Source organism: Leptodactylus fuscus, chromosome 6, assembly GCF_031893055.1.
Source record: "Leptodactylus fuscus isolate aLepFus1 chromosome 6, aLepFus1.hap2, whole genome shotgun sequence".
Lineage (NCBI taxonomy): Eukaryota > Metazoa > Chordata > Amphibia > Anura > Leptodactylidae > Leptodactylus > Leptodactylus fuscus.
Window position 1 is genome coordinate 143,316,647 of NC_134270.1, and position 16,894 is coordinate 143,333,540.

The window sequence follows — 16,894 nt, forward strand, 5'->3', positions numbered from 1 at the left end:
TGACTATTTTTTGTTCAAGGGCTGGAAACATTATGTACATTAGTTTACCCATTTGCACATATGTACAAAGATACATTTCTTTGATGTACAGGATGGCGCCCCCTGTTGTTACTGGTTCCACTTGCTTCATGGACCTATTGTACCTCCCCCTTCTGGTAGCCAAATATTGTAGTTAAGACTCCATTTTTCAATCACCCAGCATGGTGCCATTCATACCGCGCCACTTGTATCTATCTACCTTGTACATTACACCACTTGAATTTCTTTGTCTAAGTCCCCATTCACATCTGCATTCAGGTTTTTGTTCGGGGCGTTTACTTGGAGACCCCTCGAATGGAAACCTATATGCATTAAGAAGCATGCTTGCCCATCAGAAAGGAGACATAAGTGGACAGACATAGTAGACAACACTAATAATGGTGGGAGATTACATGGTGAGATGATACATTTTGGTTGACTACTTGGTCCCCATACAAAGGCGTATATACCATAGTGGTAGAGCACTCCCTTGGGTGGTAAGTACATGCGATGGACCTCCCTCTCCAGAGGAACTCTATAGATGGTAAACAGGGGGATGGAAAATAGTTCCAAGAGTCATGGATGGAAACATCAGTCGTCAGAAAACAAACACCAGTTTGGTTAGATATAGCATCACAATGGAGTGTACAATGCAGAAATCAAGGGTTCCCTTGTTTTCCCATAACCCCCATTGTAACCTGCTGTGTAAAACATAAACCTAGATGGGCGTTTTACATTGATGATTTATCTTGACCTACTGATGAGTCTTGCCACCAACACTGATCAGCTGACCAAACAATAAGCACAGCTCCATACATTGTGCAGCAATTGTGCATGTTATTGTAGCTCAACCCCATTTTCTTGAATAGGATTAAGCTGGAGAAAGTCCATGTGACCAATGAACATGTTGTTACAATCATGAAGAAGCTGCAGCACTAAACCCTTCACCATAGGCCCTTTACACAGCTGGCCAGTTGGGCTTTCACACAAACACCAATATAATATTGATTGGCCTAACCTTGGTTGGCCATACACATTATATAGCTTTTTCTCCCAACTCAATAAATTTCCACAGTATAGGTGATAACTTTCTTGGGGGTTCACCTGCTGAGCTCCAAATGATCACAATAATTTGGATGTTTTGCACCCTTATTTGAAGAAATGTGCCAGAGATAAATGGGCATTCTACTTTGGCAAACAGGCATTCTATTTTGGCAAAAGCAACTACCAAGTTGTCAAGCTCTCTTGGAGTCCCTGTGGATAAGAAGTACTTTATTGCAACCGGACCAACCCTTTAAGCTTACCCACTTGTATGTCCCTATTTGACACTAGGTTCACACTAGCGTTCGGCTCTCTGTCGTTCTCGTTCCATTCTGCATGGGAACCCGAACAATGGCGAGCTTGTCAAATGTAAAGTGTTGCCTGTGGACCCCATAGACTAGTCCTTTTCTCTCCTTCAATTTTAGGCAGAATCTGTGGCAGAGTCTCCTACGGAGAACCAAGATGATGATTGGCTTTGTATGTTGTAAGTAGTGTAGAAGGAGCAATGTGCGGTATGCAGAAACGCTGCGTAACGTTCTTACCCTATTTCTTGGTACTTATAACCCTGTTTGAGTGTGTCATATTCTACTCTTAGAATTTTATATTGTTCATTCTTGAAAATTATACTGTATGTCGGTCACGGAGTTGTAAAACATGCCAGATAGTTTCTGTGTGAATATGGTAGTCATTAGCTAATATGATACTGCGTGCTAGTCATTTGCTTGATACAGCTGAGGTTGAATTAAAATTATAGTATTTGAGTCCGTAGAAGTAATTATAATATTGTCTTATGTGGCTATTAAAATGTTTCTTCAACTATTTGTGTTTCCTTAGTTTTTTAATCTTTTTGGATATTTTTGGCTAAACAAAATCTAGCATGTAAATTATTTATATATATTTTTTTTCATTTGAAAAATTAAAATTTTAAAATTCAATTCTGAAAATATTTACTGTCCTTCTCCAAACACTTTAAACTATGTTTGAAATTTATTGTATGGGTGTAACAGATTGTTTTATTGAGTAACCCTACATAGAGACTTCAACATTTACATTTTATTTCAGTGCATTACTGCCTGTACATACAAAGACCTTAGGTTTTACAGGAATTCACTGGTGTTTCCTCCTAAATTTTCTGTTGCTGTATACCATCACATAGCCCCCAACAACTACCTCCCGATGAAACTGTAACTTGTGAGTTTGGTGCATTTTTTTTAATCCTAATTAGAGATGAGCGAGTAGTATTCGATCGAGTAGGTATTCGATCGCATACTACGGTATTCGAAATACTCGTACTCGATCAAGTACCACTCGCTATTCGAATGGAAAAGTTCGATGCAGAACCAGCATTGATTGGCTGAATGCTATACAGTCGGCCAATCAACGCTGGTTCTTCTCCTATCTTTAGAAGTCTTCTCCGTGCAGCTTCCCCGCGGCGTCTTCCGGCTCTGAATTCACTCTGCCAGGCATCGGGCCTGGGCAGAGCCGACTGCGCATGTCTGCTTGTAGTGCGGTCTTGCGCAGTCGGCTCTGCCCAGGCCCGATGCCTGGCAGAGTGAATTCAGAGCCGGAAGATGCCGCGGGGACGCTGCACGGAGAAGACTTCTCGGAGGATCCAGCCCGACCCTCACTCGTGGACTTGGTAAGTTCTATTTGATCGAATGTTGCTACCCCTGAAACGAGCATTTTCCTCCCATAGACTATAATAGGGTTCGATATTCGATTCGAGTAGTCGAATATTGAGGGGTTACTCGAAACGAATATCGAATCTCAAACATTTTACTGTTCGCTCATCTCTAATCCTAATGTCTCTTTGGAGGCAATGGTGTTGCGGGAATCCAGCTGGCCTGTCCATTCATTTGGATAATTCATCATAACAGCAGGCTTTTGTTATCATTTCTAAGGCTACATTCATATCTGCTCTAGGATCTCTGTTGGAAAATCCTTCGCAGTGAGGACGGAGGACTTTTTCCTCTGATAGTTTCAGTTTTAAAAGGTCGGTCTGCCTTTCTGTGGTTCTGGTTCTCCAATGGACCCTATTAATGGACAGGTGACACTAGTGTGAACTAGCATCAACTGTAACTTCACTAAGAGGCTGATACTTGCATTGTATCGTCACATCATATTTGCATTATCCTTGTACGTTGACTAAGTTCCAGTTTCCAGTGCTTCAATTTCCTTACTTAAAGGGGATGTCCAAGCTTAAGCTTTTTATGACTTATCCTCAGAATAGGCCACAAATATCTGATAAGTGTGGGGCCAACGGCTGCCCCCTGCTACATATAGCTGCGTCTGGTGCCTGTTCTATACACTATATAGGAATGGAAGCAGAAAGCTCCATCCCCTTAAAGTGCAGGACTCCGACACGTCAGCTCAGTGTTCATTGAAGTCAGTAGGAGCTGAGCTGCAATGACGGCATTTGACCACTATACAGGGAATGGAGCCTTCTGCTTCCAGTGCCAGACGCAGCTTCGTAGAGTTGGTTGGTCTGGGGGCCACTTGTTGGCCCTCCACCAATCAGGTATTTATGGTCTATCCTGAGGATACGCCATAGAAAATACTTTAGCTCAGACAATCCCATTAGTTATCTCTTACTGTGACATTATCAAGTGTGTTATCTGTATTGGACATTAGTCCTATGTCGTTTTTGCTGCATTTTTTCCTGCACTGTTTTTTAGCTGTGGTTCGCTACCTGTGTTTTTCCTGCTGATAGTCATCCCCTTCCCTGTGAATGAGATTATGGGAGTCAACCACTGGGATCCTCGGTGATCACCAGAAAGACTTGTAGTAGACAATTGTGTTAGTAGCAAGGTAATTCAATAAAAGCAAATACAAGGCCATGTGTTGATAGGGGAGATTCATATGGCAGGTGGAGCGAGAAGGATGAACGGGTGCCCTAAGAGCACAGAAGAATTTCTCGCAGTCTTAAAGACACCGTGGTGAGTGAATGGATTAAACAAATGATGTTTTCTCATATATGTAATGAAGAATGTTGAAAGAAAGGATTAAGTTATCAAAGTTTCATCATATATGGAAGTGTGAAAGGGTTTACAGTCCTATCTCTGAGTTCTAAGGTATGAAAATAGAAGCAGAGGTCGTACTTAGAAGATCCAACATGGTTTTCAATACCATTGCTATGCCGATGACACCCAAATATACATCTCTGGACCAGACATTACCTCCCTGCTGGCCAGAGTTCCAGATTGTTTGGCAGCTGTAGCCTCCTCCCTCTCCTCCCGCTTTCTCAAACTCAACATGGAGAAAACAGAGTTCATCATCTTCACCCCACCCCGTATGGCCCCTCCACCTGACCCATCTATCAAAGTTAACGGAACCACACTTACCCCTGTCCCATGGGCCCGATGCCTTGGGGTAACCCTGGACTCCGATCTATCCTTCAAGTCACACGTTCAAACCCTTAACACCTCCTGCCGCCTCCAACTCAAGAACATCCACCCAGTCCGCTCCTTCCTCACCCCTGAAACCACTAAGATGCTCGTCCAGGCCCTCATAATTTCCCGCTTAGACTACTGCAACACCCTTCTCCATGGACTCCCAGCTAACACCCTCGCCCCCCTCCAGTCCACCCTAAACTGCGCTGCTCGTTTAATCCACCTCACCCCCCGATCCTCATCGGCTGCTCCCCTCTGCCAGTCCCTCCACTGGTTACCCATAGCCCAGAGAATTGAGTTCAAGCTACTAACGTTAACATTCAAAGCCATCCACAACCTGTCCCCTCCATATATCTCTGACCTCATCTCCCGCTACCTGCCCACACGTAACCTCAGATCCTCCAATGACCTCTTACTTCGCTCTGCTCTCATCCATTCCTCACACAACCGCCTCCAAGACTTCTCTCGTGCATCCCCCATACTCTGGAACTCCTTACCACGACACATAAGACTGACCCCCACAATCACAGGCTTCAAGAAGGCCCTGTAGACTCCCCTATTCAGGAAGGCCTACAACCTCCAATAACACTATCACCGCATTGCCATTTGTACAGTCTCCCCCTCTCCTTCTGTCTCTACCCCCTTCACTCATAGATTGTAAGCCCTCGCGGGCAGGGCCCTCTACCCCACTGTGCCAGTCGGTCATTGTTAGTATTATATCTACCTGTATATTCTGTGTATTGTATGTAATCCCCAAATGTAAAGCATCATGGAATTAATATAATAATGTAAAGCACCATGGAATTAATGATGCTATTTAAATAAACAATAATAATAATAACAAATTTAAAGGGATTTCAGGTTTTGTAAAATGGCACATACAAAAAGTAACTGTAGTGTACAGCGCTGTCATACCCAATGTCATTGGTCTATATTGATCTATAGGGGCACCCGACCTATTTTAGACTAGATGGCTGATGAAAGTGTATGAGAGTTACCGAAAGAATTGAACAAGATTACTTGGGTGTTTCCATACTGTAAAACCCAACGAACAAATGCAGAGACCTATACATCCAATATCACCTGCACGCTCATTTTGTGCCTAGATGTTATAGCTCATTAAGAACCTCCTATGAAACCTCCTTCGCAATTCTTGGGGTTAGGGAATTCCTTCATCTTCATCTTCAACTTTCTAATATCTTTAACATGTGTTATGTGCTTTTTACGCCGAATGGTAAAATATGGTGGAATTCTGCCAGGGACCTGAACAACGGACAATAGCAGACCCTATTGGCTATAACTGAGTCCGCAGTGAGTGTCTCACACCACAGCTGACCCAACATTCAGCATCTACACAGGTCACTTGTGCTGTTACATCACTATGTATATTATCCCTGTACTGTGACATCACTGTGTGTATTATCCCTGTACTGTGACATCACTATGTATATTATCCCTGTACTGTGACATCATTGTGTGCACTATCCCTGTACTGTGACATCACTGTTTATATTATTCTTATACTGTGACATCACTGTGTGTATTATCCCTGTACTGTGACATCACTGTTTATATTATTCTTATACTGTGACATCACTGTGTGTATTATCCTTGTACTGTGACATCACTGTGTGTATTATGGCTGTACCGTGACATCATTATGTTTATTATCCCTGTACTGTGACATCACTGTGTATATTATCCCTATACTGTGACATCACTGTGTGTATTATCCCTGTACCATGACATCACTGTGTGTATTATCCCTGTACTGTGATATCACTATGTGCATTACCCAGGTACTGTGACATCACTGTATACATTGTTTTTGTACTGTTATACTGTATTATACTGTTCTTCTAATGACGGCCAGGACTTAGCTCTCTTTCCTGGTCTCCACTCTGGATATTAGCTTTTTTAGAACTGTGGGTCTCCAAATGTCCTGGGTTCTTCCTTTCACCAATATCCCATAATGTGCACTACAATCCTAAATATAACTAAACTTTGCTTTACCCTATATGGATGTCTTGGCTTGCTGATACTATCACACCCCTATATTGTCACAAAAAATTTTCATGAGAAGAAAGTTTAACGATTTATTTATTATAAAAGCAAATGTGATCATTCAATCAATCAGTTATTGGCAATATATAAATTTGGAGGATTCTTACAATTGGTTAGGAAAGGAAAGAAAAGATACATCATGGATACTTATCTATTGCAATAATACAATAGGTAGTATCCTAATATATAATGGAGGGAGAGTGATAAACTCTGCGCATAAGAAGGATAAAAAAAAGGTTGGTCCTAAACTGTGTGTGTGTCATAATAACTGTGTGAGGCTATAAAAAGAGGGATCATATGTTGTTTCAGGTGGGGGGATAAAAAGTGTCATATACTGTGTGAGGGCCATAAGAAAGGAGTCATATACTGTGGGGGTGGCATAAGGGGTTATACACTGGCTACCAATAAGTATTTGGACCCCTGTGGTAGAATAGAAAAACAACCTTTCTTCCTATCCAATAGTTGGTAGGACCCAGCAGATGCTTCCTTACAGATGGTATTGATAGACACAATACTCCCGGATGCCTGGTGACACTCCTGGTGTATGTGAGCCATCGGTTGGGTGCGGTTTCTCTGGCCAGCACTCATCGGTCTCTCCCTCCCAATTTTGGGGGTCTACCGACTCAGGGCACATTCTGACAATCATTGTTCACCTTCCACTTCATAATCACATAGGCCACTGTCAATTTTGGGTAATTCAGTTTGCTTGCTATGTCCCTTACGGATAGACCATTTCTGTGGTACCCAACAATTACCCCTTTCTCGAATTCGGACAGCTCGGCCCTTGGCGACTAACGCCAATATGCTGTTTTCTATTTAACGGCGGAAGGCGTGATGTACATCACGACCGCAGATATCTTTATTTGCATGTGTGTCCAAATACTTATTGGTAGACAGTGTATACTGTGCGGGGCCATAAAAAACAGGGTCATACACCTTGTAGTCGCCCAGTAAAAGGGGTCATATACTGTGTGTTGAGTCAGTAAAAGGAGGTTATATACCATGTGATGGGCCAGAAAATGGGGTTATATATCGTGTGGGGGGGGGGGGGGAGAGGTTGTACAGACTGTGCTAGACAGCCTATAATAGAAGCATAGGGATTTCAAAATACATTCCAGTGTATTGTATTACTTATCAGACCGCCTGGTGTTCAAGTCCCACAAAAAAACCCAAAAAACATAAAAGTTGAAAAAAATTAAAACATAATTAAAAATATTTAGTCACACTTCCCCTTTCCCTAGATCAGATATAAAACTGAAAAAGTGAAATACATATACATTAGGTATCTGAAAATGCCGGGATAGTAAAATAACAGATATAAGAAAACATACAGCTACTTACATATAGTCATACAGGGACAGTACCGAATAAGTCCAGGCATACATTACACCCCCATGCAGCAGTCCCACAATAAACAGTGAGGCCCCTGTGCATGAGATACAGCTAGTAATGGCGGGATCATCTGAGGAGTAGATGATACCTTCCAAACCTAAATTCTATTTTCTGGTTAGATTTAGGGAGGGTTCACACGGTGTAACGTGCCACGTGATGTGGCACGTAGACGCCGCGGGAGCTTTTGCGGGCCGTTCACGCTCCCATTGATTTCAATGGGAGCGGGGATCGTATGCGCCGCGCTATACGGTACCGGCTCCCATTGAAAACAATGGGAGCGTATACGGCCCGCAAAAGCTCCCGCGGCGTCTACGTGCCACATTCCGTGCCAAAATACATTGTGTGAACCCGGCCAGCTTGTTTTTTCTGGCTGTATGGATATATTATAAAGGGAGCGATGTGTAATGACTTCATACACACCTTACAAACCTACGTGCCAACTGGAGATGTGCCCGAACTAATGTGCCATACAAATGTGTGTCCCTCTAAAACACTATACTTATCTCCATGATGACTTTATACTATTCTGAACTCACCTCAGTCTATCTTAAAGTGACCATACACATTTAAAGTCCAAAATAACTATTCCTTGTAGAGTCCCCATACACATACATACTTGGCTCAGATGAGCATGCATGTGTTATAAATTAGTAGAAAGTTCTAAGTTGCCATCAGACACATCTGGAGCATACTTGTCACAAAAAGGGACATGGCCACCATATTTTCATGCTTACGTCATGAAAAGATGGTACGGCACACCCTCATATGGGTATAGTCTGAAAAGAAGGGGGCTTGGTTCTCCCAACGTCTTGTTTTCTCCATACCACTGCCAGCAAATATTGGCAAGTATGATATGGAGGTGGCATATTTCCCTTAGAACAAAAAGATTGGACATGTTGATAGTTGACATGCCCGATCCTTCTCCCTCGCCATACCCCTGAATTGTCAGTTTTCATTCAAGTCAATGGAACCTATGAAAGAGAAATTCCATATAGTTTACAACCATCATGACCTAACTCTACAAAAACAATCATGATTACTCCCATGTCCCCAGTCGTCGTGCATGAAGAATTTAGGAACGATATGACGGTCTGTGACTTACATAAGAGTATGGAAAACTGATTCAGCCATGCTGTATATCTTTGCTTGTATACAAACATCACTGCGGTATTAGTCTTACTGATTGTGCAGACATTACCACATATTTGCTTTGGCTGGCATTGTGCAACACGCTCTGACTTTCACTGTATGGCTATATGGATTATAGTACAAGGCCTCTGGCATGTACGGAATTTGCTTTGGCATATTGTAGGTAACACACCATTAGCTGGGCACGTAATGTCTGTCACGTCAAGAATTGATTATGGCTTCAATGCTCAAATATGAAAAGAATTGGCATTCAGCGTGACGCCTAAGATGCGCAGACCTAGATGTGGCATAAAATGTGTCCTATTTAAAGGGTTTTTTGAGACTTATGTGATGACTTATCCTTAGAATACACCTGAGTCATAAATATCACATTGGTCGGGTTTTGACTCCCGACATCACCACTGATCAAATGATTGAAGGGTCTGCAGGGGTGCTGGAAATAGCACTATACAGTGGCCATCAAGGGTACTGCAGCTTTCTCCGATTCTGGGTTACAGTGGACGGAGCTGTGCGATTTAGGGTGTCCCCATAGGCCCTGTGGTTAGCTCATTGGTGGGGGTACTGCAGGGATGCTGTAAATAGCACTATACAGTGGCCATGAAGGGTACTGCAGCTTTCTCCGATTTCGGGGTTACAGTGGACGGAGCTGTGCGATTTAGGGTGGCACCATAGGCCCTGTGGTTAGCTCATTGGTGGGGGTACTGCAGGGGTGCTGGAAATAGCACTATACAGTGGCCATGAAGGGTACTGCAGCTTTCTCCGATTCTGGGTTACAGTGAACGGAGCTGTGCGATTTAGGGTGGCACCATAGGCCCTGTGGTTAGCTCATTGGTGGGGGTACTGAGTCTGAATTTTCGACCCAAATTTTGCAAAAGTTTCAGGTTCAACTTGAACCCAAAACTTTGGTGTCACCCTTGAACCAATATTATACTCAAGCATTCATGATGTTGGCACACCCCATCAATCACAGGCCTCGCCCTGACCCCAGAGTATGTGACGGCAAGCAGTCCCACCCCCAGTGCACCAACTGCTTAATTTTCATAAGACTTCAACGTTATTTTCCTCCAAACCTACACAACTAAGGTATATTTATCCATTTATGGTGCAGTTGAATATGCTTTGGGGAGTTGGTAGACTTCTTTTTAACCCTCTCCCCCGGGTAAATTCTTCCCCTATCGGTTGCATCATCATTTTCTATATACTTCTAATGTTTATTTCTAGGTTTACTCTTCCATCCCTAAAGTCTATTAAATGATTTGTGAATAATCCCATTAAAATATAATTCTTAGTAGCAAATGACTGTTTACAAATCAGTATCAAATGGGATTAACCACTGCTGGACCTTTGGGACCCCATAAGGGCCATTCTTGTATTCGGATTGTATTGTATCTGTTTTTATACTATACCTACAAAGGTATGAGAGTCATGTTTGCCCATTAAATTAAAAGTTCCTTATATATAGTGTCCATTCATTGACCATACAGATATGATGGACTAATCATTTTTCCATTGTGCTGGATTATCTGCATATATACTTGTCACCTGTCAGGATTAACTAGGTGTGTGGCCGGCATATTAGCAATGGATGTATTAGATTATGATTAACTCATTCAATCCTTCTTCTTAATCTTTTTAATTGTCCTTGAGATAACACATCTTATAGATACCTTTTCATCGATATAGTATAATATATCATTCATAGTGTATACATCAGCTCTGTATATTTTTGGATCTAAAACTGAATAAAAGACCATATTCAAGGAGTAGCCATCATTGGGCCACATTCACACTAGACTAATGATAGAAATGGAGAACCCTGGGTTTGTATCTGGATCATTAGACTACATTCACATCTGTGCTGTGTTGTCCATGGCCAGAAAAACGTAAAAATAGACAAAAGTGGATCCAATCTGTGATGGATGCAAACTCCATTGACTATAATGGGGTCCATTGGATGTCCATTGATAGACGAAGTCGATTTCAGTCAAACTTTTTTGTCTGGCAATTTCTGATGGACACTGTGACATCGAAGCCAGACAGAGACCACGCACAGATGTGAACAAAGCCTTAACTGTTTACCTGTCTTTGTATTTGCCGATGACATAAAGTTCTGTTCTTTTGCTTATGTTAGAGAATGTCCAATACCAAACCAGAAAAATGGAAGATGAAGTTCACTGGTGATAAGTTTTTTGGGTCAAACAATATGCATGCTAGCCATTCCCTGAGAGGGACTCTACAAGTCTTAGACAAACTAAAATGGTCAATGCATTATACTGTGGAGTCACTTCAGACCCCAGAGTATAATAGGTGGAGGCCCAGGGGCAGGGGCAATTACAAACTAAAAACATTCATATTCCTCTTCCGATACTTCGTTTGGGCCTCCTCGTGGCGTCTGGTGCTTTCCTATGACGCCATACACTGAGGCTCACCATTGAGGCCTGTGATTGGACCACCAGGGGTCACATGGGCACATCTCTAGTGTTGATCAAGGGATCTATCTGGTTGCCAGTGGATGTTGGTCTTTGACATGAAAACGGTGTTGTTTTGTCTTGGCTTATCTATAGGTATAAAACTCTACAACGTGATGAACATCGGTCTTTATCAGTCCACTATGTAACTATGTCACTTGGTCTAAGAGATTTGTCTATACCTTCATGATTTTTTATTAAATTATACCTCTAGAAAATAAATATTGCAGTTTTTAATCTCTATCTGATGTTTTTGAAGAAAGCATACACCACACATGGTCAACCATCTAATCTCTCATTGGACTGATGTTACACATAAGAGGTTTTCTCTTCCATCTTTCAACCCTTCCTGGCAGCCAATCAGAGAGAACTCTCCTCTTACTGTGCAGACATAGGCTCGACATCCTAGTGCTGTAAGTGGACCCTTCCAGGGTGTTAGGCACATATACCCTTTACGCTAGGTTCACACTAGCGTTCACCTGTCCGTTCTGAGCTTTCCGTCTTCTGCATGTCAGAAGTCGGAAAGCTCAGACTGGGTCCGGCCGTGAGCAGCGGTGAGCGTTTTATGCTCTCCGCCGCGAAACCGGATTTCTTTATCTGGACACAGAGTACTGCATGTCCGACTCTGTGTCCGGATTATAAAACCTGGTTTCGCGGTGGAGAGCCTAAAACACTCACCACCGCTCACGGCCGGACATCTCTTTCACCCATTCAAATGAAAGAGTCCTGCAGGTTTACGTCTCCTGCCTCTGTTTTAGTCAGGAAACGGAAACCTGAACTACGGAGTTCACAACGGAGATGTGAACGAGCCCTTAGTAGGGACATGTGCTTGAGAAGCAATTGAAGGCAGTTTGTCATTCGCACACAAATAACTCAATAAATAATGATGAGAGTTGTGATTCATGAGTGTACCTCATGCCAATGTGCTAGACAGGACGTGCCAAAAGAATTCAGTTTGGCAAACTACAAGTCCTAAATCAAGACTTGGTAGTCCGTCCCAGACAATGACACAAGTAGGACATTTGTTAGTTTAATTTCAGTACAATTACTATACACAATGTCTATCACATGGTCACAGCACACTGCGTAATAGGACATTTCTGCATTTTTGGGGCTCTTAATATTTATTGTTCAATTTTTTTCTGCAATTCCTTTTCACCCCAGTTCCTGCCGTATTACATCATGGCATGGTAGGTGTGCAGGGACTGTGCCCACATCGTCACCAGCGGAGATTACTCTGGTGCCTGACACTAAAAGCTCTCATTTGTTCTCTATCGGTGCAGCATATTACACTGAGGAGCAAAAGGGTAACAATGTTTAGACCTTGTGACTTTCAGGCTCCATATTTCACCATCCACTACAGCTCCGAACGTGAGGCTACCAGCATTTTATAGACAATCATCTTGGCTATCTCATATATAAATTTGACTTACAACTATTTAGCATATGATTAGTTATGATGATGCTTGTCATGTAACCGCATTGTTACTGTTTTGCTCCCAAAAATTTAAATTTGAATTATTTTGTTAGTATTTTCTAAATCCACCTTTTACTTTCAATTGGTTATGCTCTCGATCACAGTCAAGCATGTCTAAACTGGATTCTGATCCCAGGTCTCTTCAACACGTTCCCAATCTTGGTGCGTACTGGTTGACTCACTTATTTATGACTACAGCTTTTTCTTCAAGTCTACCCACAAATATTTGACTGGGTTGAGATCTGGAGACTGTGGAGACCAATGCAGCATCTCTACTTCATTGTCATTGAATCACTGCTTTGAGTCGTTGTCCTGCTGGAACGCTATATTGTCCTTTTCATACCCATAGTATTCAAGTGTATGAAGTGACTCATCTTTTAGGATACTCACATATAGCTCAGCATTGACACCACCATCTATCCTGGTCAAGTATCCATCACCTTTGACTGTGAAACAACCCCATAGCATCAGGCCTTCTCCACCAAATTTGACAGTTCCTTCAATTTCGCAACCTGGTCCGCATTTGCCTTGTTTCCTCAAGATCCATTTTCACCAAGTCTATTGAATTTGGTCTCATCGCTCAACATCACCTATTTCCAATCTTCTACTGTCCACGTTTCATACATTTTATTACAAACTCTAGCCTATGCTTCTTATGACGATACTGAAGCCAAGGCTTCTTCACCTTTTTTCGGGCAACCATTCCAGAATTGTATAACACGTGGCATGGTGCTTGTATGGATGTCTGCGATCTCACTATTATGAAGCATATGAGCCACCTCCATCAGAACCCTCGTGATGAGCCAACCTGTTGAATCCGATATTTTGCCTGGATGTCCACCTCTTGGCTTTTGAATGGATGGACAGACTTCATATCATATTCTTTCAACTGTCATGGCACTCACATGATGAAGTTTGGCAATTTTCTTGGCCGAGAGACCGCTATTGATGAGCTGGATGATGCCATTTTCTTTTCTTGGAAAAACAAACAACTAAAGGGGTTATATGGGCAGAATTATTACAGTGCATTAAGGACGCTGGATAAACGTCCAACCCCCTATTCCCCCATTGTGTTTACAAATTATTATTTAGGTCACCCTTGGACCCTCATCTATATCAGTAAAATGTTTATCCAGTGTAGTGAATGCACTGTAAGGGGGCATTCACACTACGTAACGCCAGCGTGTATCACAGTCGTACACGCCGGCGCTACAGCAGGGCTGCCGAACACTTCCCATTCATTTCTATGGGAGCCGGCATACGAGCGCTCCCCATAGAAATGAATGGACTGCTTCTTTCACTGCGAGCAGTCCCATTGAAGTGAATGGGATGTGCCAGCGTGTACGGCTCAGCATGAGCAGAGCTTGCCGTATACGCCGGCACTTCCCCCCTAAGTAAAAAAAAAAAAAAACTCCCCATAAAACCCAAAGTGAAAGCAATACATAATTTAGGTTTAATGCAAAAAAAAAAAAAAAAAAAAACCATTAAAAATCCACATATAGCCAAAATAGATATATGGTATGGTCACTATAGTCACATTCTTAATGACCCTTCTAACAAAGTTATAAGGGACAGAATGGCCTAAAATTTCCACAAAATTATAGCAAAATTGCCATTTTTTCATTAACCCCTAAAAAAAAGTCTAAAACTCAATCAATATGTTAGAGGGACCCCCGAAAAACTGAAAACTATAGCTCTACCCACAAAAAACAAGGCTGGAGATCACAGAACAGTAATAATTTTTGCTTTTCCAATGTGTGATCGGGACGTGGCCCAGTTGCCACATTTTGGACAAGGGTTGAGCACAGTGTTTTTCCAAATAGTCATAGAGTATTAGACATCACTGTATATGTTATTCTTTACTGTAACATTGCTGGGTCCCAATTACCAAAATTATCAACTAGAAAAAGTTTCTGGACAGTCAGAACGCAGCACGTGTTTGCGTTAGCTTTCTGCGGTAACATTGTTGGGTGCACTAGGTGTGACATCACTGTGCTAATATTATTCTGGATCTGTAATATCACCGCACACATTATGTATGCACAGTGACATGGTGTCAATACTTTCTATCTCGTGACATCACTGTGTATATTTTCTTTGTCGTGTGTTATTAGTCTGTACATTTCGTGGAATAGATGTACATCATAGTACATGGTGATATTAGTTTGTACATTGGATTCATCAAAGGTGAGATAGATTCACGCAATAGTATATAGATTTGTCATGTTACAAATCATAAGTCAGATTTTTTAGCTTTTTTGCTACCAGTGCACAATAAAGAAGTAGTATAGCCTAAATAGACACTGACATGTCAATAAAGTTTGCGTGAAATAATAGTAAAAACAGTAAGAAACTTTGTAATATATCTTATCAGAGAGAAATGCCTTTGTGCTCCTATCAAGCTGTTTCCCTGCTGCTCTTCCTTCTCTTAAAAATTCTGCATATCTGTCTTCAGATGGACTTCAAGTCACATGACTCAGATTACATGTGTCTATAGAAGTCTATGGAGAGCGGAAGGTGAAGAATGAGCAGGATGTGCAGGAAATGTGCTGTATCCCCAGTGATGTGACTTGTATCCCAATTCTGTGTCTGTAATGGGACAACCCCTTTATCTCTTGGTTGTGAGTGACAGTGTGGTCAGGTAACAGGTTGTGAGAATCAGGAGGGTAACTTCTGGTGATGCCCCAAATTCTCAGCAGAGTGATGTAGATAGTGATACTGGATAAGATTGACTGTTTGAGGCAGTGATGTCTGGATCCAGGCGCAATGATGTAAGATCTTTTGGACAGTCTCTAATTTATGAAACTGATGGATTTCAGAGAGAGAACAACTTAGAAAAACTGCAAAGAGAGAAATTGGTGAAGACCACGGATATAGTGTGCCACAGACCCATAGACATTTGCCATCGATGGCAGTGTATAAAAGTGCCCACTCAAACGTAACTCCTCTTCCTCCTCAAAACTCATACTACCTTGTAGCTAAGGGCAGGTTCACACCTGCGCCCGGTCTCCACTTTAGCCAATCCAGCCATCTTCTGCCCTGAGAAACTGGACAGGGGACGTAAACCCAGAGCTCAGTTTTCAAACCCATTCACTATAATGGGTTTGCAAAGTGACCGCCTGTGTACATCTTGTGCCTGTCAACGGCGAAAACCATTTTTTTTACCCGGATGCAAAGTCCTGCATGTCCGACTTTGTATCTGGCTAAATAAAATTGTTTCACCGCGGAAAGGCATAAGACGCACTCGGGCGATCACTTTGCAATCCCATTCAAGTGAACGAGTTTGAAAACTGACCGCTGGGTTTCCATCCCCTGTCCAGTTTTTCGGGGCAGAAGATGGAAACCCATCGGATTGGCTAAAGCGGAGACCGGGCGCAGATCTGAACCTTCCTAACCAGTAGGGATGGGTGAAACTTGCAAAATTTGTATAGCTGATATTCGAGAGATTTGCCTGCAAGTTTCAAGTTCAGTCCAAATCAGAAGTGCGATTATTATATTCTGGCGTCTCTTCTGATTGTAGATTTTTTTTTAATTCCATTTCCTGTACATAAATATAGAGGTAGCCATTTTGTCTGAGCTTCTTCTCTGCTCTGTTGTCTATAGGGATGTTATGTTCTATTGTAATCCTGTATGTCTTGTCCGTGATGTAAATGAGGTGACTACAGAATTGGCAAGTGTCAGTCTATTATTTAGCTTAGTGGTCGGTGTGAGCATTGCAGGATATAGATAATGACAATCTCAAAAAGATATTTAACATAAAATTTGCATTAAAAATTTGATATTTTTCTGACACATTGCCTTTAAGTGTTTGTGCGTTTGTATTAACCTGTTAAAGATCAGGTTCTAACGGTCTAAACGAGAGCTGAAAGAGCACCAAATACATAGGAAGTACTGTA

General features: G+C 42.0%; 1 long non-coding RNA gene across 1 annotated transcript in view; it reads right to left on the reverse strand.

Annotated features, from left to right (window-relative positions):
* LOC142208787 (uncharacterized) overlaps positions 1-16,894 on the reverse strand; it is a 532,067-nt gene that overhangs the window by 439,896 nt on the left and 75,277 nt on the right. The gene's annotated exons all lie outside the window — the stretch shown is intronic.